Source organism: Octopus bimaculoides, chromosome 1, assembly GCF_001194135.2.
Source record: "Octopus bimaculoides isolate UCB-OBI-ISO-001 chromosome 1, ASM119413v2, whole genome shotgun sequence".
In the NCBI taxonomy this organism is placed as follows: domain Eukaryota; kingdom Metazoa; phylum Mollusca; class Cephalopoda; order Octopoda; family Octopodidae; genus Octopus; species Octopus bimaculoides.
In genome coordinates, this window is record NC_068981.1 from 168,266,623 (window position 1) to 168,277,600 (window position 10,978).

The following is a 10,978-nucleotide window of genomic DNA, read 5'->3' on the forward strand; positions in this document are numbered from 1 at the left end:
GGGCATCCAGCTGTAGAAACTCTGCCAAATCAGACTGGAGCCTGGTGTTGCCATCCGGTTTCACCAGTCCTCAGTCAAATCGTCCAACCCATGCTAGCATGGAAAGCGGACGTTAAACGATGATGATGATGATGATGATATATATTCTTTTGTTTTGTCCTGCATTTTAACAAAAAACTACAAATTGAAATTGAATGACAATTTTGGAATGTTTTTACTCTTGCTGGAATTTCAATATCGTTTTAAATTCCTTAGATTCTAATTAAATTCATTGACGGAAAGTTTTAGAAAAAAATACAGAATGTAAAATATAGTTGAATATATAGCCGTTAAAAATATAATAGACTCTATGATGTTTTAGAACTCTTATATTAAAATATACATAAACCTTAGTATACTTCTGGTAGCAGACTTTTATGTGGTCACTTGGCCTGCTGAAAATAGCAACCAAAGTTCCTTCATGTTATGTTCTACCATCTTACAAAGCCTGAGACACAGTATGTCAGAAAAAAGACAAGGTAGACACAGCTGGAAAATCTTGTTATATAACAAAGTTGAACCCTTAAGATCATCGTCATCATCATCAAACATCCATTTTCCATGCTGGCATGTGTTGGACAGCTTGACAGAAACTGGCAAGGCCAGGAGCCATACCAAGTTCCATAGTCTGTTTTGGCTTGGTTTCTATGGTTGGATACTCTTCATTAAGCCAACCACTTACTGGGTGCATTTTACATGACACCAGCATCCACACCAATACTTTTTATGTGGCACATTGGTTTTAGGATCTCGATTCTGTTTTGGTGGGTGGGTCTTCTTAAGATGTTCATTTAGAACTTAGAAGACATAATTAAATTTCAAATACTGTATGGTATTTATGTAGTCCAACATAATACCATTTTGGGCAACAAAAGGAGCCTCTATATGGTTGCTCAATCTGGTAGTAACTGAATCTCCCTCAAGTTACACCCTGTCATCTTAAACAAAGATGGAATACATTTAACAATGTCCTAGATACGTTTTAAAAGACAGGAAGGTCATGATTGAAATGCCTTTGATCAAACATTTGCTGTATCAGGAAAGCCCTGGGGTGAAATACCAAGCACCATTTGTGACTTGAACCAATTCCATATCACCCCTCCACTCATATCTGTGTACTTATAAGGATACATTATGAGAGATTGACCAAGGTACATTAAGTTCTGGAGTAGATGGGATAGTCATGACTGATATGCTTTTGATCATAGGTTGGCCTCTTTGAAACTGCTTTAAGGTTAAGGAACAACAACTACAGCAAATCTGAATTTTGTTGCTTTCAAATTAGTTTATATTTTCTTTTGAAAATAAAATACAGAAAAAACAGTCCTAGCAGTCCATGCTAAGAATAAGCTTTGCCTTCAGCTTTTGCCAAATTCTATCTGTTTATTAGTAGGAAATGTTATTGAAGTCTTCTTACTAGAGGAAGAAAAAAAAAGAAAAGCTATTAATATTGATTTAAAATAAATTGAAACTTGTTTTGCTATTCTATTCTAACCTTATTTTTCACTTACTAGTTCATTCTCCAATAATTTTTAGTTTTTCGTACTGCTATATAAAAACGTATCACTGAGCTGAGTTTGAACTTGGGAGAACTTTATAGCTTTTTCAACTCAAGATTTCAATGTCACGATCTCTGTGATGGGTAGAAAAATCTGTTAAGAAAGTAAACCAATTAAAACACAGTACACGACATGGAACAAAAGTTGAAAAATAAAATTAATAGTTAAAGAATTACAAATTATTTAACACTAACTTGTCTCAGGTTTATGAGGGTGAGTCAAAAAGTAATGCCATTTTGTTAAGGACAGGTATAATTACCAACACAGGAACATGTATCATACATCAAAATGAAGCTGGTCCTCTGTGAATCACATCCCTACTTCTCAACATAGTCACCGTTTCTCTCAATAGCAATGTTCCACCTTCGAATGAGAGCATGTATCCCTGCCCCATAAAATTCTGTTGACTGTTCTTTGAGCCACTTCTTCACTACAATTTTCACTTCCTCATCACTGGACTATCATCTCTTTGGCCCCATGAAAGAGGGTTTGAGAGACAAACATTATTCCAGTGACAAGGAAGTGAAAACTGTGGTGAAGGCGTGGCTCAAAGAATAATCAACAGAATTTTACGGGGCAGGGATACATGCTCTCATTCGAAGGTAGAACATTGCTATTGAGAGAAATGGTGACTATGTTGAGAAGTAGGGATGTGATCCACAGAGGACCAGCTTCATTTTGATGTATGATACATGTTCCTGTGTTGGTAATTATACCTGTCCCAAACAAAATGACATTACTTTTTGACTCACCCTTGTATAATTGATACTGATTCATTAAACATTTCAAATAAATTAGAAAAATGTATTTTATTACATTTTCTTCCAGTTAGTTTTTAAGTGTGACTTTTTCCCCCTTTTCCTTGCCCTGTTATGATGATCACAGTTTATTACAAGGAAAAAAGATATTGAATTTTTGTATTATTCTCTGCAGTTGATTTTTTTCACTAATATCTTATAGGAACAGGCATGGCTATGTGGTTAAGAAGTTGCTTCTCAACCATATGGTTTCAGATTAGGTCCCACTGCGCAGCACCTTATGCAAGTATCTTCTGTAGCGCTGGGCTGACTAATGTCTCGTGAGTAAATTTGAGAGACTGAAATTGTATGAAGTTCATTGTGTGTGTGTGTGAATTTTTACATACTGTGTGATTCTCATTAAATATCAACTGAGCTACAAGCAGTGAAGTTTGTTGTCATTTCTTTGTCAAAAAATTGTCCACTTGCACTGTATGAAAAACCTGTATGGGTTAATGACAAGAAGGACATCCAGCTGTAATACAGTGCCTCAAAAAATATATATTCATGTAGCCCAAGTTAAGATGGAAAAAAAAGCATAAATGATTGAACAAACAAGATATTGACTATGTTCCTAAGAGATGTAAACTGTCTAGTATAGGGTTAGATCAAATAAAGACTTTGATGAGGTTGTTAAGTTGTACCATTGAATTAGTGTTATAGTAACTCAATAGCTAACTCAATGTTTATGTAGTTCATGTAAGAAGTATTAAAAAGCTAATTGGAAATAATTATCTAATGAGGAGAAAACAATTTAGTTGATGACTGATATTCCTTTCATTTTATTCAGCAAATACGGGAGATGATTCCAAATATATTTTGATCTTGTTATAACTACCATAGCCTTCACTGTACACACCAAAGTAGTGATGAAAGAATTGCTAAATAAGTAATATATAAGCTTGTACATTTATCGGTATAGGTAAATATAGTTGTTTACAAAATAAATGGGACACCATCTGCATGAAAAACAATAGTTAAATTTGTGTTAAGAAATTTAATGAGTGGGTAGAACATTAAAAACTGAATAATACCATCTACATAGAGAATGTTATATTGAGAACATATATTTCAAAACACAAATAATGTTGGTGGTAATATTGGAAGTATCAAGACATGTAATTGCCAACATATTGTGTATGTGGTGGAGAATAGGATGTTAAATTTATATTTATCAATTTTCTTTTGGAATAATTCTTGCAACATTTATTGAATTTTGTATGGGTTTTAAAGAAGGAATCCATATCGTTTTGATCTTATTTGCTGTTAATAAAATAGTTTTTATTTACAGTTTTTATATATATATATATATATATATATGTTTAAAGATTACTTGCCTCTAACATCAGATGCTTGTAAAGATGTCTTTTGCATGAGAATGGTACAGTCTTCTGAAAATGACTCTTAAATGTCTATCCATTTTTACACTTGTTTTCATCTGCGCATATTTACTTCTTTGCTCTTTCCCCAATCAATCTTTCTTTCTTTGCTCTTCTGTTGCTTTTTTTTTTTTATAATGTCTTCATGGTACATGCTGCAAAAATAATCTGACTGTTCTTTTTCTTTTCAAACTATGGTAAGTACTTGTATACCACACAGTAATCACTTGTATCCCACCTTCCCTCTGGTTCAGAAATACTGCTCTGGGGTGTTTTGGCTGTTGGTCTCCTTTTCTTGTGCTATTGTTTTTAATGCTCCTCTATAATTTATTACATCCTATCACTTGTAACAGTCTCATATATTTATATTATAAATTGATAAATGTAAACTATTTGCAAAATCATTGGTAGTAATTTCAAAAGTATTGAGCGATTTCGGTTTAAATAAAATCCACTGGAAAATAAAAACTTTTTTTTTTAATATTTTCATTCAGAAAATCTTTTTAGACCAGTTGTTTTCACAGCTGGATACTTATCTTTCCCACTACTGGTCTTACCTGTATTTTCAGAATTAAACTATTTTAAAGTATGGCAAATTGATACAATATTTAGTTATAAGCATTGCCCATCTTTATTTTAGTTTGCCTGATTTTTCAACAGTTGACAGATTTTCATTTTTTAACAGTTGTGAGGTTGGTAGTAGAAAAATGTAGTGAAATAAATACGCAAAAGTTTTCAGCAATATGGAAAAGTATCCCACCCATGCTAGCAAGGAAAAAATGGATACAAAGCAATAAATAAATGCTTAATTGAATATACAGTGTATGCTTGAATCAAGAACTTAAGGTTTCTACAAAACATCATTCAGGAGTCAGATTTTTGCGAAATTTTGTAAAAACAAATTCAGTAAAAGCACAACACAGCCAACATAAAGATAAATAATGAAAAGAAGAAAATTACAAAAACAATAACTATTGTTCAGAATGCAGTCTAATCAAAAAAACTTAGGTATTCCATATAAGCTAATAATTATCAATACTATAATAATTACCAAGGTATCTTTTGTGTTACATAAAATCTCAAATTTTGAATATCTTCATATGTATGTAACTGTAGAATTAAGTAACAATGAAAATTAAGAATGTTTTGAATATTCCTGAGAAAGAATTCAGTTTAACAGATTACTGCATATGTTCCAAATATAGGCATCTATTCTTTACAAAACTTTGTATATGAATTTTTAACTGACATAATGCAACATTTTGATTATTTTTGTGTATGTAAAATATTGTTCTGATAATATTTGGTAGATATCACATATAACTACTGTTACGTATGTTTAGGAAATTTTTGAAAATAATATAGTGACCTGTCAAGAATGCAGCCTAGGGTCGAGAAACTAAACACTGGAATGATTAAGATATGCAACCTAATACATACATACATATAAATAATGCGTGTGTATGTATTACATTGAGATTATTGGAACAATGCAAGATATACTACAATATAGAAGATGACTGTTGAGCAAAAAGAGACTAATATGAAAGAACTCTCTCATTCCTGGGCTATACCTAAACACAAAATCTGAGTATTTGCTCCATGCTTGCATAAAAGGGAGTCCATCCTCTGTAATGGTGTAGACTGCTATAAAAGCTTTTCACCTACTATAAAAGTTATAAAATCATTTCATCTACTCCAGTTATTTCTTGCTGCTTGATCTTGGTATCAGAGTATGGCCTTCTATCACATCTTGTGTGCATTTTGTTTCTTTCTCTCTACGTCTGACATCATTTATCTTTCTGTTTTTTTCTTTCTCTCATTATCTCCTATCTGTTTTTATTTTTGTCTCTTTGTTCACCATATTTTTTCTTTTCTACTCCAGCCTCAGGCCGACCAAAGCCTTGTGAGTGGATTTGATAGATGGAAAACTAAAAGAAGCCCATTATATATATCTAAGTGTGTGTGTCTTTGTGCTTATCTCCCACCACTGCTTGACAACTGGTGTTGGTGTGTTTGTGTCTTCATAACTTAGCGGCTCAGCAAAAGAGACCGATAGAGTAAGTACCAGGCTTAAAAAAATAAGTACTGGTGTCAATTAATTCAACTAAGACTTCTTCAAGGCAGTGCCCCAGCATGGCCGTTGTCTTATGACTGAAACAAAAGATAAGATATATAGTGGAACTGGCTCTACAGCCCTTTATTACAGGTTGTTTTAATTTGCACATCTAATGATCACAGGTCTTTTCTTGTATGACAGTTATGTGGTCTATTAAATTCACATGATCATTATATAAAATGTGCGTGTGAGAGAGCTATACATGTATACATATGTATATGTTCATATAATAGGTTGAAGAAATAAAGTGTTTATAGGTGTGTGAGTAATGTATGAGACATGAATGTTTTATCTTTGTGTGTGTGTGTGTGTATATATATATATATATTTATATATATATATCATCATCATCATCATCATCGTTTAACGTCCGCTTTCCATGCTAGCATGGGTTGGACGATTTGACTGAGGACTGGTGAAACTGGATGGCAACACCAGGCTCCAATCTAATTTGGCAGAGTTTCTACAGCTGGATGCCCTTCCTAACACACACACACACATACACCATCAGATGTGTGTAAGTACATATGACTGTGGGCAAATGTGTATGGTAACCTCAGACTGGCCAATGCTTTGTGAGTCAGTTTGGTTGATGGAAACTACAAAGCCTGTATGTGAATGTGTGTGGTCTGTGTTTGTATTTCTATGTGATGGGAAAGTTTGAAGGTATGTATGTAAATATATATAGATATATATATAGGTTGTAAATGGATGCAGCCAAGTGAGCATGTATGTCCAAATGATTGATATGAAGAAACCAGGGATATCATTCAACTGCAGATTAATCATCTAGTGATATCAATCCCTTGCTTGGAATAACATTGATTATTTTTAATGTTAATACCAATATTTGTATATATTTTCACTTTATTTTATAAATATTTCCAGTACATTTATTTTTGATTAAATATATTTGATGTGATTATTGATTGTACAGATACATTAGTGTTATATATAAACCGAAAAGTAGATAACACAACTTTGATAGGCAATTGTACAAAAAACCTTCATTCTAAATTTGTCTAAACCCAAATCTGAGTCCTGACTCTGCAGAAATTCAGTAATTAAATTTGTTTGTGAAAAGTAATAACTCCAAAAATTATATATTTTTTATAAGCATAAAACAAGAAATAAATTTTAAAAAGACAATGAATTTTAAGATCCCATTAAATTATAGGGGAAAAAATCAGTAATATCTGTATTTAATAAAATAATTACCTCATACAGGAAACCCAAGATTTCTTTTGATTAGATTGTCATGATTAACTTTACTTTCTTGAGGATGGTTATTGCTCTTATTGGAATGGAATTTTTCATATATCTTTTTATCTTTATTTACGTAGGTTGTGTTTTGTTTTTATAGAATTTTGAATAAATATGAATGGCATAATGTATTTTTCAGTACTGGCTCTTGAAAGAAGCTATTGGGAACTTGAAATTCCCAATTCAAGTGTAGAACCTGTATTCAAATAAAATAAACCATGTGATTTTGGGTTTGTTCCTGCTGTGTAGTACTGTGGCAGGTGTCTTCTACAATTGCCTTGTAGAAAATGCTTGGCACAGTGCCACACTGCAGGAACAAACTTAAAATAGCCTTGTGATGACCAATGCTTTATGAGTGAATTTGATAACTGGAAATTCTCACTCTCTCTTTCTCTATCCCTCCTTCCCTCCCCCTTTCACTCTCTCTTTTCCGACTGAGGTAATCATGTATCTCACAAGAACTATCTCTTTAACACTATTCTTTTTAAGCTCTCATCAACTGACACAAAGCCACCTCCCTCAATACTACTGCTCCTTTCAGTCGAGGGGATTTTTGTGTTGCACGATACTTGGTGACCCTGCTGGTGCTGGTACCACAAAAAAAGCACCTAGTTACACACTGTAGTGGTTGACATTAGGAAGGGCATCTAACTGTAAAGAGCCATGCCAAAACAGACAATAGAGCTTGGCACAGTTGTGTGGTTTGCCGACTCCTGTTAAACTGTCCATTTTATGCCAGTATGGAAAACAAACATTAAATGATGATTTTATATATGTGTGTGTTATTTATATGGATGTATAAGTGTATGTCTTTGTGTTTTTCCATTTGTTTCTTGACATTATTTATTTGCTTAGCATAAAATAATGTCACTGTTGGTTTTATGCTAACATGGAGAAAACATAAATGATGATGATGATATTTTAATGAATAGAAGCACTCCACAACATTGGGATAAGTAGAAATTTTAGGTATACTTAGGCACCTGTGTTTTTAATCAACACACATTGAACCTCACTGTAATAAGGTACACAGAGAAAGCAGTGGTTTGCCTTTTACGTTGTTGGCTGACAGCATTGCAGAGACAGTAACTTAACTAATTCTGCTGTGCCTGGGTTTCCAGAAGCAAGCACCTAGTCCCATGCACACTTACCACCTCTCCTCTCATGGATACTATGTTCACAGTATCCTTGAAGCTATATAGACATGAAATATTGGTTAAATCATATACGAGGGGGGTGTTGAAGTTCCTGGTTTTGGGTAAAAGAAAATACAGAATGATCAGTTAATTATGATTTTATTCAATATATTCTCCTCTCAGATTCATACACTTATTGCAGTGGTCCGTCAGTTCTTCTAAGCCCTGTAAAAAAAGGTTGGGCCTCCAACCAGGCCTTAAAGCCAGGAACACCCTCATATATCTGCCTTACAGTCCCTCCTGGATTTTCTGTAGAGGTTTATCTTTTAATCTTCTTTAAATGCTCATGGGTTTATTATTATTATAGTGCACATGGTTTGTGCAGAACCAATCCCACACTCTTGTCTTTTGAACTTGTAATAGTCGAGTGTCACAATCAGGATTTGTATGGAGTTACCTTCTCTTGGACGAGTGGAAGGGCTTCATCCTACCCTAGTCCATTGAAATGACTGTGAGTGACCTTCAGGAGGCAATTCTGTGACATGCTTATTAAACCATAGCTGGGACTCTACCAGGTGTTACTAGTTCAGGTTAGAACTGAGAACAACAGTGGGGTAAGAGGTAGTTCCACACACCTTAAACTCTATAACTTCTGAACAAGCCTCCCCCCCTGTTGGATGCTGTTTAAAGTTATGTCCAGGGGAATAGTAGCTAGTAGTTTATAGGTATTCTCTTTGTAATCAGGAATAAATAAAGATAAGTGTCTTTTACTTTAGCCATGGGCCAATCAAAGCCTTGTGAGTGGGTTTGATTGTCAGAAACTGAAAGAAGACCAGATATATGTATACATGTATAAATGTTTGTGCTTGCATGTGTTTATATGTTCATTTACATTTACTTTTCTCTGAAAATCACTCAGCTCTTGGCAGTGATGTTGCTGTCATTTCCCCTATCAACGGTTCATCTCTTACCTTTTCACTTCTGTGGAATAAGATGTGAAGTAGATATGAGTTAGTGACAGGTAACACATCCAGTTATAAAAACATTGCTTTGGCATGTATTTGCCTAACCCATGCTAGCATGCAAAAAATGGATGTGAAAATGAATAAATGAATTCTGATGAGGCTTTAATCTAAATCAAAACCAGTCAGATTGATCTCTTTTCCTAACCACAGAGAAAACCCTATTATTTAACCATGACATTTACCTTTTCACAATGAAGCTAAATGCATATATACTGAAAATACATGCTTGTAAGTTTACATGTGTATGTGCACAGACTTCATATTTCATAAGTTAATAAGTTTCAAGTTTATTACTGCAATCTTGCAAGTCAGCAAAGCTTTAGAATATGATTTTGAAATGAATTTTTGCAATACGTGGGGTTTTTTTTTTGTTTTTTTTTTTCTAATCTGGAATTAGTTTTTTTAGTAAAAAATGAATTGAATTCAATATATATATAAATAATCTTGGCAAGATAGTGTAGGCTGTATATAAATATAATCTTTTCTACTCTAGGCACAAGGCCTGAAAATTTTTGGGGCGGGGGCCAGTCGATTAGATCGACCCCAGTATGCAACTGGTACTTAATTTATCCAACCCGAAAGGATGAAAGGCAAAGTCGACTTTGACGGAATTTGAACTTAGAGCGTAAAGACAGACAAAATACTGCTAAGGATTTTGCCTGGTGTGCTAATGTTTCTGCCAGCTTGTCACCTTAGTATATAAATATAATGCAAGATGTGCTGAAACAAATAAGCTGGGCCTTTTTAAGCAACAGACAATACTTGAAGTTTTCTGTGTTGTTTCTTACCAAATTTATTTATTTATTTTGTTGTTGACTCTTTTAGACATTTTTCAAAATATTGGTTCTACAGTTTTAGTGCAGCATCAATTCTTTGGTATTAATTAACTAAATTCTTTTAACAAAAGTTAGTGAAAACTTAAATCTGTGTTATAAAGTCTAATTTGAAATATTTTATATCAGTAGCAATATTTAGGTTGTAGATTCAATTCATCACCCAGCTCTAAATTGTCTTTAACAAAGTCCACTCTATTATAAGTAAATTTAAACCAAGCCTTTGGTCTAAGGTTAGCTCAATAGTTTTGATATGCTGCTTTCTATTGTAACAGCCCATGAGATGTGGTTTCTTCCTCTCTTACCAGTCTCAGAGACCTTGCAAAATGTCATGTCCTAAGCCATAAAAATAAAAAAGAATTAAAATGAACAAACAATCACTGTTTCATTTTCACTAATCAATTAGAGAAAGGAATTGTATGTAAGTTGTAAAAGAATATCTAACTGATAACAACATAAAAGTCAAATGTTTGATGAAAAAATATCACTATGCAAGATAGCTGAGTTAGAAGTAGCTCAAGGAAAACTTAGCATGAAGTAATTTTAGACCAGAGATGAGATGCTGCAGGTAAGAGACCATAGCAAGTTTCTATATTGTAGGTATATCCATCATGATGCAAAATAACCTCTTGACTAACTGTTGTGGTTGTTAGGAGAGAGACAAGTGATTTATTTGTAATTGTAGTTTGTTTATTAAATTATAATCATCAGTGATAAATTTTTTTCTTTTGCTTTGTATTTTTGTTTGTTATATTGATATATTTTTTGTGGTAATTTTTCAAATGATATATATATATATATATATATATATATATATATATATATATA

General features: G+C 33.2%; 1 protein-coding gene across 6 annotated transcripts in view; it reads left to right on the top strand.

Moving 5' to 3' along the window:
* The window catches only part of LOC106883223 (uncharacterized), a 46,766-nt gene that overhangs the window by 27,112 nt on the left and 8,676 nt on the right, over positions 1-10,978 (top strand). The window lies entirely within an intron of this gene.